Consider the following 14,914-nt stretch of genomic DNA (forward strand, 5'->3'; position numbering starts at 1 on the left):
TGGAAGGGAAGCTGCAGCCATTTCATCACTCACACTTTGTTGCTCATCTGTTGATTCAGCTCACTGCTGTGAGTCTGCAATTGGTCCACCATACCCTGGAACCTTCCTTGGGTTCTCTGCCTCTTAAGTCAAGTATGTGTGTTTAGCTCCATGTTGAAGAACCCCCATCTTCAGCAGAACACTTTTATCACCAAGGTCAGAAGCAACAAGAACAGAAATAGATTTCAGTTTGACCTTGTGGAGTCTGTCTTTTGCTTATGGCTCCAAGCATGCTTGTGATCTTCCCTTTATGACTGCCTGCCCTATAGACTAGCATCAGATATAGAGACAACAGCCTTACATAGCCCACTTTATCAACCTCCACAACTGTGTAAGTTAATTCCCTGTAACAAATCCCTGTCATAAATATATATGCATGACTGCTTCTGCTTCTTCAGTCAAACCCTGACTAAGTATACAACCCATATGGCATGCCTATGGATTATATTGTTAAGAACACAGCAGCTTTGGAATTGGAGCTGAGATTTCATTCTTACTCCACGATAAGCAGGACTTCTCCCTAGCTCAGTGTCTTCCTCTGCAATGGGAGTTGGTTATACTATCTAACTATTGGGCTTATTATAACAATTAGAAAAGAAAGTGGGTTTAAGGTACCTACTGTTATAACAGGCTTGATGAACAACAGTTTACTTCTCTCCTCCCAGATCAATGCCTGAACTAGCACCTAGTTCTCCTGACCATGATCTAGAACTCATTCCATCACATATTATTCCTGATAAATAATTACACTTCCCCTACCTACTTTCACAAATGATCCCATTTAGATGATCTGATCATCAGTTCAGTTCAGTCGCTCAGTCGTGTCCGACTTTTTGCAACCCCATGGTCTGCAGCATGCCAGGCCTCCCCGTTCATCACCAGCTCCCACAGCCTACTCAAACTCATGTCCATAGCATTGGTGATGCCATCCAGCCATCTCATCCTCTGCTGTCCCCTTCTCCTCCTGCCTTCAATCTTTCTCAGCATCAGGGTCTTTTCCAATGAGTCAGTTCTTCATATCAGGTGGCCAAAGTACTGGAGTTTCAGCTTCAGCATCAGTCCTTCCAATGAATATTCAGGACTGATCTCCTTTAAGATGGACTGGTTGGATCTCCTTGCAGTCCAAGGGACTCTCAAGTCTTTTCCAACACCACAGTTGGAAAGCATCAATTCTTTGGTGCTCAGCTTTCTCTATACTCCAACTCTCACATCCATACATGACTACTGGAAAAACCATAGCTTTGACTAGATGGACCTCATAAGTAACCACAAATCCCCACAACCAGCCCACAAAGCTCCAAGTCTTCTCTGAGAGTATCCTTGTTCCATGTCAAAGTCAATCCTTCCTTCTCTTGGCCCATGGCAAACATTTCAAAAGTTGGTCCCAAATGAATTAACAAGAGCTGAAGAAAAACTAACCATCTCTGCAGATGTGACCTGGCACCCTCTGCTCTATTATGAACATTGAGTGAAAAATGGAATAAGTATCCACAGAAACAGTCTAGAGCTGAGCTGGTCAGTATAGTAGCCATTAGCCACATGTAGCCATTGAGCACTTGAAATCCAGCTAGCCTGAACTGAGACATGCTATGAGTAAAAGACACAATGGATTTCAAATATTTAGTGCAAAGAAAAAAGAATTACAATATCTCAATAATTTTGATAATGATTACATCTTGGAACAAGTATTATTTGGGACATACTGAGAAAAATACATTTAAAAATTAATCTCGCCTATTTCTTTTTACATTTGTTAATGTGACTGCTAGAATATTTAAAATGACCTAAGTGAATCATGTTTGTGGCTCATGTTATATTTCTATTGGAGAGCATGGCTCTAGAGTTATATGAAAATAAAGCATTTTCATTTAGTATTTTCCCCCCTAGGTCTCCACTGCCACACTCACTGTTGGGGTCTCCTAACTCCATCTGCAATCATTTTTCTTCATTGTTTGCGGCCAGAGGGAATGTATTTCTGAATTTGGACTAAAAAGCAAGTAGCATCTAAATTAAAAACAGGATACAGTATTAATTATTTCACAACATAGCTGTTGATGACACTATGGTTTAACAGACAGTGGTTCTGAGAGTCAAGAATATATTCAAAGATAAACACACACCAAGAGAACCTCAGAAGGCTTTCATTCCATTCCTCTGTCATACACTTCCTGGTAAGAGATAAGACTTTCCTTAAACCAGCAAATATATTTATAGGCAACTACATTAAGCATTTCGAAACCCTTTAGACAAATCCTAAGGGAAAAACACTTTCTCTATTTCCTGTATTTGAATAAAAAAAAAAAAAACTGGAATCCAGTGTATCAGTTACTCTTCCTCCTAAACAGTGATTATACAGGTGACATCTCTAGTCTGCATCTCCCAGCATGGGGCTTCAGGATGCATGGTGACCCAGGGAAGGGGGAAGGGGGGGAGAGGGGATGGCAGAGGGGGAGGAGGAAGGAAAAGGAACGGAAGAAGAAAAAGAGACACAACCAAAAGAAATGTCAAAATGTTATCCCAAGTTGCTCGTTTTCTAAAATTTCTATTCATAATCCTGAATACCATAAAGAGGGCCAGTGTCTCCCAGGGATTTCTTAAAGTACCCATGTCTCCAGAGGTGACATTCAAAATGCTAACAACTGGTACAGCCCACGGACTGATCTCAGAGTGAACCCTGGTGGTGAGCAATCAATTAGGCCATCCTAATACAAACTGGGTGAATGCCAGCCCTGCATGCATACCTCCCAGCCCCCTAACCTGAACCCGGACCTGTTTCCATATACCTTTCCTCAAGCTTTAATCCACCATAAACTCCTTCAGTCCCATCCTGGCCAGCCTCTCTTATCACCTTCCTCCTCAACCCTCTTTTCCTCCAGATCCTCCTTCACTGAATCCTAAGAAGCTGACAGATAATATAGGATCCTCCTTGGAGGGGTCAGAACAAAGAGACCAAATGAGTAAATCCAGAAGCTCTTAGGGAACAGAGTGAAATGATGAGCTGGCTTTATAGATTAATAAACAATTTTTATCTTGCCACACACAGAAGCAATAATGCAAAGAGGGCTGATGGCACCAGAAACTGTATTTCACTACAAGTCTCCACTCATTAAATACAAAATACCCTTCAGACCTCGTTTCTGGAAAGGATACACAGAGGGAGGGATAAAACAAGAGGAAAGACCCCTCTTGTGCTTGGATCAGCAAAATATAACAGATCTTACCAGAAGTGATACTCTGCCTTATTTAGGCCAGCATCATTTAGCACCCATCAGAAAGCAGAAAAAGATCACTGAAACTGATTTTTTTTTTTTATTCTGGTGTGAGAGCTGCAAACTTTGGGTTTATGAAGAATTTCATTTTAATAGGAAAACTTACAGAAACAAGCAAAGAATGAAGTTTCCGATTCTGGATAGTAATCGAAATAGAGACAGAAAACAGCAGTAGAGAAAGAGGACAAATACATAGAAAACTTTTTGTTTAATATATAACTCTAAAGAAACTAAAAGTCAGCACAAAATAAAGCCCAACCATGAGGTCATGCTTGCTTGTTCTCATCAAAATGCTTTCTTTCAGCTGCAAATAGCAGAAACTCCAAGGAAAAAATGCCTTAAATATGAAGGCTAATTATATAAGATGCTCCAAACTTGGGTGAGCAGCTCCTCAGTGGTCTCAAGGACACAGGACCTTTCTGGGTCTCTGCCCCACCATACTTGGGAGTGTCCCACCGTGCCTTCCTCATGGCAGCAAGGCTGCTGCAGCAGCTTCACACACCACAGGTAGGCAGGAATAAACCCAGAAACAAAGAAGACAGGTCTTTCCTCCATGCATCACATTTTCAAGGGGAGAAAATTTCTCCCCAAAGACCCTCAGCAAATGTTCCTTTCTACCCGTTATGGAAGATTACTGTCCTGCCTGTAAGGGAGGTTGGAAAATGAAGCTCTGCCACACTGAGCCTCTAGGTTGGAAGGATGGCTCTCCCAGTCACAGAGGCAGAGGGGGAGCTGCAGTGGGAGGGACGCTGGCAATCTCATCCTCACCCTGAGTAGATTCAAATCCTCTCCCACGGGATGAAGACCGTGAGGCTCAAGGTCAGGACACATACGGCACCTTACAACTCACAGCCTGTGTCCTCAGCCCTCCCCTCTTTCTCCCTCCACCTCGTCCAGCTCCTCTCCCCAAGTTAGTCTCTTCTACTTTTCCCTGGAAAAAACTTTAGAAGTTTCTTCGATCTGAAAGCAACCGCTAGAGTCAGACATTGCCCAAGAAAAGGAAAAGGAGAAAGAGAGTAGGGGAAAAAAAAAGAGAAAAGAAACACACTTGGATAGGAAGAACGGAGACGTGAGGAGGAGGAGAAAGAGGACAGGTCAGGATGAGTTAAACAAAGGAGTACTGTGGAGAGGAGCCAGGCCTGGGCTCTAGTACTTGTCCATCTCAGGCTTAAAACACTTTCAACTCATTGCAAAGACTTCAACTCAAAACACTGAATGGCCTCAGTTTTAGATAACAGTAGAAAGGTCCACCATTCATACCATGATGTTTAGGCTTCCCAGGGCTCCATGTACCATGATCTGCATTCCCAAAATCCAGTTTAAAGGATGAGTAATGGGAAAATATTTCTGAAAGTCTTCAAAGCGTCTTCACTTCAGATGTCAACATAAAGACAGCTCAGTCCTTTTCAGAAGCCCAGGTCTTCTCTCCAATAGCATTATCCACAGCCCCTGAGTGTTCTGTTCTGGGATAGGAAAGTCTCAAAAATACACTGAATCCCAGAGTTTTTAAGAGTGGTATCTGTGTGCTCTTGCTTCCTTTTATCCTGTTTACAACACAGGATTCCTTGAATTTTGATATCTTCTTTAGAAACAAATACAAAGAGAGAATATCATAAAAGTCATCTTATTTTTAGTGATAGTTTCCACATAATAAGATGCAAAGAGCATTCTTGGCTCTGCATTTAGAGAATTCTCAGGCAATTCCCCCCCCCCCACGTATCATTAGCTAGGGTCATTTAAACTTCCAGGTATTAATGAGGTGCATAAAGAAGAGGCTTGGGTAGAGAAGGTTTTAAGTTGTTTCATAAACAGCAGAAGCTGTACCACAGGGTTCCTGTCTCCCAAAAATCAATCTAGCAAATGGTTATATGTTTCTGTTTCCCTTTAGGTAGGGGCGAGGGGGAGGAAGAGAAAGAAGGAGATGAAGCAAGAAAACCTGAAAAATACCAGTAATAAATTGTCTCTGTCTATAAAAAGATGGAAACCCTTCATAGGCCGCATCCCTGCAGAAACCGGGACAAAATTCTCCTTTCCATCTATTCCACGTACAGCATGAGCTGCTTCCAGTCCAGGCTCCCAGCATCACAGGCCAGGGTAGTGCTTCCTCAGGAAACAGCCCTGGAAGACCCCCATCCAACATAAGCTAACAGAACATTGGATGTGGGTCAGTCGAGCTGGTGTGTTAATCCTTTTTCCTAGGATGTCTGGCGTGCTTCAGGCAGCTTAGTTTTCTATATATTTCAGTGAACAGTTTTAGATCAAAATTCAAGAGCCAATTTACTTGTGGAAGGGAGTCTAATCAAAAGATGGAATGGTAAGCATTTGGGATTGTGTAAATATTTGGTGTTGGGATAAATTATATCACTAGTGGCTACCTCTAGAAATCAAAAACTAACTCTGAAGAAGCCCACACAGTTCTGTTTTCCACTCATTCATTCTCTCATTTAATGAATATTTATTGAGTGCCTAGTGTAACCCACTCAACACTGTGCTGTTGGAGAAGACTCTTGAGAGTCCCTTGGACTGCAAGGAGATACAACTAGTCCATCCTAAAGGAAATCAGTCCTGAATATTCATTGGAAGGATTGATGCTGAAGCTGAAACTCCAATACTTTGGCCACCTGATGAGAAGGACTGATTCATTGGAAAAGACCCTGATGCTGGGAAAAATTGAAGGTGGTAGAAGGGGACGACAGAGGATGAGATGGTTGGATGGCATCACCAAAGCTATGGACATGAATTTGAGTAGGTTCTGGGAGTTGGTGATAGACAGGGAAGCCTGGCGTGCTGCAGTCCATGGGGTCACAAAAAGTTGGACATGACTGAGCAACTGAACTAGTGTAGCCGAAGCACTATTCCAGTCACTGGAAAAACAGCAGTAAATAATCCAGTGAAAATTCTTCCTTCATGGAATTTACATTCTAGTAAAGGGAGCGGAGGACACACAAGCTAAATAAGTAAAATATATGGAATGCTGGACACTGGTAGGTGCCCAATAACAAAGCACAAAGCAGGGAAGCAGGATGTAATATAAACTGTCAGGGAATAATTAAAGGTCTCCCTAAAAAGATGACTTTAGACTAAAAACAGAAAGGTAAGTGGAAAGTGAGACATGTGGATATTGAGGGGAGGTTGGTTTGGGCAGAGGGAAGAGCAAGTACAAAAGCCCTTAGGCTAGGCTAAGTTTGTTGTGTGCTAGAAAAATAAGGTCTGTATGGCTGGAGCAGAGAAAAAGGGGGTGGGAGAGAGGGACAAGGACAAAAAATACAGGGGGCGGGTTACTGTTACAGCTTTACTTCTAAATAGGTGAAGTGGCAGAAAAATATTGGGAAGGTTGTAGTAACTATTAATTGAGTCATTGTGTGTTGATGGCCTGGCCTAGTGTTAAACACTAGGAGATCCTGAATTCAGCCACTTTTCATTTCTTTTAACAGCTTGCTCCACCTCACCCTCCTCAGCCCCCACCCTTCTGGTTTCCCCAGCCTCCACTTTACATCCCCCCTCCACCACCATTCTCTCCATCCTCCCTACAGCAGCAAAGCTGCTCTCCTACAGAGTTGTCACTTTGCAAAGAAGATGATAAATAGCTCACACTATAGTGATAATAATCTCTGAAATTTCAATGGGCTTTACACATTCTAGAAGACATTGACTTTCATTGGCTCATTAGATCCTCAAATCATTTCTGTGAGGTAGGAAGGGTTCTTTTGTTATAAAAGAAGACATTACCATTCTGAAGTTCAGTGGCCCATCTAGGGTCATACAGCTAAGGGAAAGCAGAATAAGACTAGAATTCAAGCCTCCTGCTGTCCCCTTCCTAGTTATAGAAGTAGAGACATTGGCTTTCCTGATGCCTCAGTAGTAAAGAATCTGCCCGCAATGCAGGAGACACAAGTTCAACCCCTCAGTCCAGAAGATCCCCTGGAAGAGGGCATGGCAACCCACTACAGTATTCTTGCCTGGAGAACTCCATGGACAGAAGAGCCTGGAGGGCTACAGTCCACGGGGTCACAAAGAGTCGGACACGACTGAGCGGCAACACACAGAGATACTGAAAACACCACTCTCAGCATGAAGGGCAGTGGCCTAAATCAGTCACTTCCAGCACCAAGACTGGACCAGGAGCTGATCATGTTCTCTCACAGTGGTGCTTGGTCACAGTGGAGCCTTGATGGCATGGATTTAGTCCAATGAACAGGGAAAATAGAATCACAAAGCAGAGTCAAGCACACAGGTGAGTAAGATTTTTTTTTCTTTTCTTTTTTTTTTTTTTTTTGCTGATTCCCTGTAACATTTCTCCTCCTAATCCCAAGCACAGTGGTCCCCCCGACTGGCAGGCAGCTGAGCTCAGCAAAAGCCAAGAGGGAAAATAACTGAAGTCCATGAAGTGTACACTAACCCAGGATGTGTAGCTAATCACAGGCCAAACTTGGCTGTGGGTTGAGGTAGCTGAGGAGTTTGAAAACTTTAAATTATTTCCTCAAGAAGGGAATAAATTTGAAGTGTATTTTTGTTCATCCCTAAAAGAGTCCGTGGTTTGAAGAGGATAAAACCATGGCGTGGCCTGGGCCCTTTTCTCTGCCACAATCAATCACTTCACAACAAAGCAACATGAAGGCAGAAGTGCCCTTAGACCTGGACAGCTAGGTCTGCACCCTGGTCACTACAGTGTCGTGGCCCTGCCCTAGCCATGCTCCACCACAGCCAAGGGGGCCAGGAGTCCACAAGGCCAAGGAGACATGACCACCCAAGCCTGCACTGAATGTGCTGATATTTGGGGCCCCCAGATCTCCTGCCCAAATAATCAGGGTCTACTTTGTCCTCCCTATGGTGAACCACACCCCCAGCGCATACCACGAGGCCTGAGGATCACTGTTCTGGGGTGTGGACAGAGCCGACAGATGCAGGTGGTCCCACATCGGATGGAATCAGGATGGGCAGAGAAGAAAGTAACTATGAGTCAATACTTTCATGGGCACTGTGAACTGATTACCACAGATGTTAATGATGGGTCTGCATGAAGAAATGGAAAAGGACTGATGCCCCCCATCCCTACTACTGAGAAAACTACTCAAGGTTTTCAAGACTTTTTTTTCTCCCTAAGATATTTTTTATTTTTAGACAAAGTATTTTAATATAGAAATTCTTTAGCATACAAACTGCCATCACAACAGCATTCACATAGTAATGAAGGAATGGGATATAGCAGGAAGCATGGCAAAGGGAAGGCAGGGTTTCAGCATCCTTACTGCTTCCTTTGCCTACAATCACTCTATGGCCTGTGAGAACAGATCAGGGCAGCCAGAGGAGCACTGATGCTGATACTGAGACAAACCAACCTAGGGGGAAGAGCAGGTTCCCCTCAACATGCCACGTCCCCACTGAGCAGACTCCAGGTAAAGCCAGATTCAGTTAGGAGGTAAGAGGAAGGCAGATTTGAGAGAGGAGAGTCAACCATCATTCCACAGTATCCTTCTGATCGCACCTTTGGGAACAGAGTTTTCCAGGGGCTGCTCGATTGGTAAGATTTAAAAATTGTCCTAGTTCTTCATAGTTGGCGGGTCAGTATTGTCACCTTCACATGGGACCCACATCCATATTGACCCTACTCTGCCCTTCAGAGAACTTCACCACATTTATCAAAACTCTTGATACCTTATTCTGTCTCCATATTCTTCCCAGTCTTGCACCTTTCTGGTGACTTCAGCATCTTTATGGATCCCCCAGGTTGCATCTCAGCTTCACAATGCTTTAACTTACTTACTTGCAGTGCCTTACACTGTCATCGACTTTAGCCACATGTGGCCACAAGTCTGACCTCTTAATTTCCAGAAACAGTCTCCATCCCTCTGAAGTCTTCCCCCTCATAAGTCTGCTCCCTGACTCCCTCATCGTTCTACTACCTTTCTCAAATTTCTTCTTGAAACTGGCCTCGTCCTTCAGGTTGTCATGATTTACACATGTTATGCTCCTGCTAGAAGATCCTCCTATCTGCCTGCCTGATATACCCACCTCATCTGTAAAAACCCGGCTCAAACATTTTTTTTTAATTTGACATACACTGATTAAGGGCTTCCCTGGTAGCTCAGCTGGTAAAGAATCTGCCTGCAACGCAGGAGACCCCGGTTCAATTCCTGGGTTGGGAAGATCCCCTGGAGAAAGGAATGGCTACCTACTCCAGTATTCTGGCCTGGATAATTCCACGGACAGAGGAGCCTGGCAGACTACAGTCCATGGGATTGCAAACAGTTGGACACGATTGAGCAGCTTTCACTTTCACATTGGTTAAGCATCTACTAGAAAGCACGCAATGTGCTAAGCAGTAGGATTACAAAAATGAGTAGAGTGTCTTCCTTTCCCCACATAGAATAGCTCAGAAAACAGACAAGGGAACATAAAATTCCTCCCACGTGGGAGCTCATTACTAGACTTGCCTTACAAGAAATGCTAAAAGGCATTCTTCAAGAAGACATAAAAAGATGTTAATTAACATGATAAAAACACATGATTGCATGTGTAAAACTCTGGTAATGGTAAATATATAGTCAAAGTCATTTTCCTAATATTGTGATGGTGGTGCATAATTCACCTACAATTAATCTAAAAGTTAAAAAATAAATATATTAAAATTAATAACTGCACATTGGACACACAACATAAAAAAATATGTAAGGTATAACATCAATAACCTAAAGTGTGAGGGGGAGAATTAGAGTTGATCCTTGAACAACACAGGGGCTAATCAACATATAACTTATAGTCATCCCTCCATATCCACAATTCTTCTGCATCTGCAGATTCAGCCAACCACAGACCTCATAGCACCGTACTATCTACTACTATTGAAATATATCTGCATATAAGTAGACCCTCACAGCTTAAACCCATGTTTCTATATGCTAAAAAAATTAAGTTGTTATCAGCTTAAAATAGCAAGTTACAAATATAAAATATTTATGTAAGCCTCATTGCAACCACTAAAGAAAAACCTGCAGTAGATATAAAACAGATTGAGAAAGAAATCAAAATATGCGTGCTTGCCAAGTCGCTTCACTCATGTCCAATTCTCTGTGATCCTATGGACCATAGCCCACCAGGCTCCTCTGTCCATGGGATTCTCTCGGCAAGATTAGTGGAGTGAGTTGCCATGCTTTCCTCCAGGGAATCTTTACAACCCACGGATCGAACCCAGGTCTGCCACATCACAGGTGGATTCTTTACATTTGAGCCACCAGGGAAGCCCATGAATACTGGAATGGGTAGCCTATCCCTTCTCCAGGGGATTGTCCTGACCTTGGAATCGAACTGGGGTCTCCTGCATTGCAGACAGGTTCTTTACCAGCTAAGATAGCAGGGAAGCCCTAGTAAGTCCTTACCTATCAATAATCAGTTTAAATAGAAATGTATTAAATTCTCCAAACAAAAGTCATAGACAAAATATCTGCCTCTCCACTGCCGTCCTGCAAATAGGTTCATCAGTACCATCTTTATAGATTCCATATATACATGTGTGTTAATATACAATATTTGTTTTTCTCTTTCTGACTTACTTCCCTTTGTATAATTGGCTCTAGGTTCATCCATCTCATTAGAACTAATTCAAATGCATTCCTTTTTTTATCCTCCAATTAAAAATAAAAAAAGAAAGTCACAAAAGACATAGACTTTAAGCTAAAAATGATCAAAAGAGACAAATAAGGCCATTGTGTAATGATAAAGGTGTCAATCCATCAAGAAAATATAACAACTGTAAATATTTATGTACCCAGCACCATAGGACCAAAATATATAAAGCAAATACTAACAGAACTCAAAGGAGAAATAAACAGCAGTACAAGAACACTGAGGGTCTCTAATACTCAACTGTCAACAGTGGATAGATCATACAGACTGAGAATCAATAAGGAAACAGTGGATTTGAACCCTTTAGACAAACTAAACCTAACATATACAGAGCATGCCATCCAACAGTAGCAGAATACACATTTTTCTCAAGCACACATGGAATGCTATTTAGGATAGATTATATGCTAGCCCACAAAAAGAAATTGCAACAAATTTAAGGGAAGAATTTTATCAAACATATTTGCTGACCACAATTCTTTGAAATTGGAAGTCAATAACATGAGAAAACCTGGAAAATTCACAAATGCATCGAAGACAAAAACCCTCCTGAAGGTCTAATGGATTAAATAAGAAATCAAAGAGAAATAAATCTCTTGAGACAAATAAAAATGGAAATTCAACATTCAAAAACTTGTGAGATGCAGCAAAAGCAGTTACAAGAGGGAAGTTTATGGTGATAAACGCCTACATTAAAAAAAAAGAAAACTCTCAAACAACCTAACCTTATACCTCCAGGAACTGAAAACAAGAACTAGCCCAAAGTTAGCAGAAGGGAAAAAATAAAGATCAGAGCAGATAAGTGAAAGACAGAATAGTAAATAATAGAAAAGACTGCCAAAACTAAGAGTTGGTTCTTTGAAAATTGACAAATGTTTAGCTAAACTAAGCAAAAAAAAAAAAAAAAGAGAGAGAGAGGAGGACAGGAAAGGGGATGGATGTTTTCTGAGACAGGATGATAGATCTGTCTGGTTGCAAAGCACAGCTCTTTCCATGACCCCCTTCCATCCCTTTAGTGTATCACTACAGTTTATGTGACAGTCCACTTTTGTTCCACACATTCAAAAACTAACTTCAAGTCTAGAAGATGTTTGCAAAACTTAACATTGCCAATGACTCTTTTCCCAAGATGTTGCAGAATTCATAAAACTCTTCTCACCATCAGCAGAATAAAAAGGAGATCTGTGCCTATATCCACGCATGACCAAAGATGAAAGATCATAAGGAAATTCACTATTAGTGTACGCTTTGCTGATTATGCATAATTAAGACAGTATGAATGGCAGGCTGCATGTGTAGGCAGGAGAGGCCCCCACATGATGTGATTTGAAGGAAATTGAAGTTCACTCACCTCTTTCCCTCATCACCACCACTCCCTCTCCAACCAAATTTAGAGTCTCATCCCCACCAGTGTCCTGCACTACCTGAGATCCCCACCCTTTCAATTAGATGCTTTATGGTGTAAGAGCAAAGAACATGTCCAAAGACCTAGTTTGAAATTTAACCTTTTTGCTGGTTTTGTGACCTTAAGGAAATCACTAGGATTCTCAATTTCTGCAACTGTAAATAGGGGGGGAATATCCTATTTCTGCAAAGAATATATCAGTCAAAACGTGTGAAAGAATGTTGAAAACTACCTGAACATCATGAATATAGATCCAGTTGAAGTGCAGAAGTTTCTCGGGAAGGTGTCTGATGCAGAGTAATTTAATTAGCTGAGTTCCTGCTGCCTCTTACTGCTTTCCTCTTAGAGAATGGGGCTCACAGAGAGCCTACTGGGCAACCAGAGGGGCAACATGAGAACTTTGGAGAGAGTGAATTAAGAGCTCAAGACCTTCATACATCCTCAGTGAGATAAGCAAACTCGAGATATCCTTGAGGAGAAGAAATAGCAGAAAGGATATGAGAGAGAGTTGAAAAACAACCCAACCCATGTGACATGACTCAGACTACTCCATCACCAGGACATAGCCCAGAGGACGGTCAAAGCCCACCATGGGAGAGTCGTCACAAAGGACCAACCAGGAATGCACGATTATCAACAGAAATCAATACCTAGGAAAACTTGGCTGTAGTTTCGAAACGTACAACTCCATACTCATTCTACCAACACTGCTCAAGTATGAGGACAAAGCAGGCTTTCCAAACTACAATGACTGTGAGAGCTGTTCATCCCAAATCTATGAGGAAAAGTAAATCCACAGGGAAATAGGGGGTATAAGAAGCAATGGTAAGCACAGAAACACTATGTATGAGTCAGTGACATCAACTATTGACTCTTTTAAGAACAATTGTTTTTTCACTCCTTAAAAATCAATACCAAGATGTTCACACTGTATAGAGTACTAAGGTCTATGTCTTGGATAAAGAAAGGGATAAAATAACTTTAGATGGAGAAAAAAAATTAGTTAAGAATGTATGCTTACCAACTTCAGTCCTCATAACCCTCAGTGGTCCACCATGGGAATGGCAGCAATAAAATACCTTGCCATCAAAAAAACAAAAAAACAACAGTGTGTGCTTAAAATAAAAGGATAATCACTTAATAAAAACACAACAAAATAAAAGTGGAAATACAACTTTTAGCTTGTAAAAGCTAAAACTATATAGCTTTTATATAAAGCATAGAAAATTATCTTCATGACCTTAAAATCAGCCAAGATTTCTTAGAATCCTAAAAGTACTCCATGGAATTCTCCAGGCCAGAATACTGGAGTGGGTAGCCTTTCCCTTCTCCAGGGGATCTTCCCAACCCAATGATTGAACCCAGGTCTCCCTCATTGCAGGAAGATTCTTTACCAGCTGAGTCACAAGGGAAACCCAAGAGTACTGGAGTGGGTAGCCCATTCCTTCTCCAGGGGATCTTCCCAGCCCAGGAACCATACCGGCATCTCCTGCATCGCAGGCGGATTCTTTACCAATTGAGCTATCAGGAAAGCCCTAATTATTAAAAAATGATAATCTGGATTTGATCAAAATTAAATATTTCTGCTCAAAGACACATTAAGAAAATTAAAATGGGAGCCAAAGGCTAAGAAAAAAAAATTCTCAAAACATTTATCTGACAAAGGATTCATATCCAGAATACATTAAAAAAAAAAATCTTACAAATAAACAATGAAAAGATAATCCAACATATAAGAAAATGACAAACACATCTACCATGTGTCCCAACAAATCAAAAAAAGATATGTACATAGCAGCCTTATTCATAAAACCAAGAACATTTTCAAACCCAAATGTCCATCAAAAGGTGAACGGATAAATAAATTTTGGTTTAAACAGTGACATGTTACTCATCAATAAAAATGAATAAATTACTGATACATAGTACATACTGATAAATCTCTAAAACATTATGTGAAGTGAATGAAGGCAGACACAAAGGTGTGAATATTGTGTGATTCTATTTATATAAAGCTTAAGAACAGGCAAAACTAACATGTGGTGACAGAAGTCTACAGTGATTGTCTTGGGCTGGGGCCTTGACTGGGACAAGGAACATTCTATGATGATGGACATAGTCTATGGTTTGTGTGGGTGGTTATACAGATGCTGAACACTTAAGATCTGTGCATTTTATCGTGTATAAACTATACTTCATTTTTTTTAATAATCCACCAACGAGGTCTCATTGTGTTCCTTTAGTAACAATTAGAAAACATAGTAGAGGAGGAAAAAGGAGCCCTCATGATAGCAACGAAACCTATAAAGTGTAGAAGTAAATATAAGAAAAAAAGTATAAGACTTTCACAAAGAACATTATAAAACTTATTGAGAATAGCCCTAAGTGAAGATAAAATAATGTTCACCAATATGAACATTTAATATTATAAAGTATTATCCCCCTCCCCCTAAAAAAAAAAAGACTGTATAAATTCAATGCAATTCCAATGTAATTCCAGCTTTGGGGATAGGGAGGGATTCATGGACTTTTAGAAATCAACTTGGCTGTTTTAAGTAAAGATGCACATATCATGAAA

At 41.1% G+C, this 14,914-nt stretch overlaps 1 long non-coding RNA gene across 1 annotated transcript in view; it reads right to left on the reverse strand.

Moving 5' to 3' along the window:
- The window catches only part of LOC145546596 (uncharacterized), a 172,388-nt gene that overhangs the window by 69,568 nt on the left and 87,906 nt on the right, over positions 1-14,914 (reverse strand). The window lies entirely within an intron of this gene.

Source organism: Giraffa tippelskirchi, chromosome 4, assembly GCF_054371585.1.
Source record: "Giraffa tippelskirchi isolate mGirTip1 chromosome 4, T2T-mGirTip1v1.2.pri, whole genome shotgun sequence".
In the NCBI taxonomy this organism is placed as follows: Eukaryota; Metazoa; Chordata; class Mammalia; order Artiodactyla; family Giraffidae; genus Giraffa; species Giraffa tippelskirchi.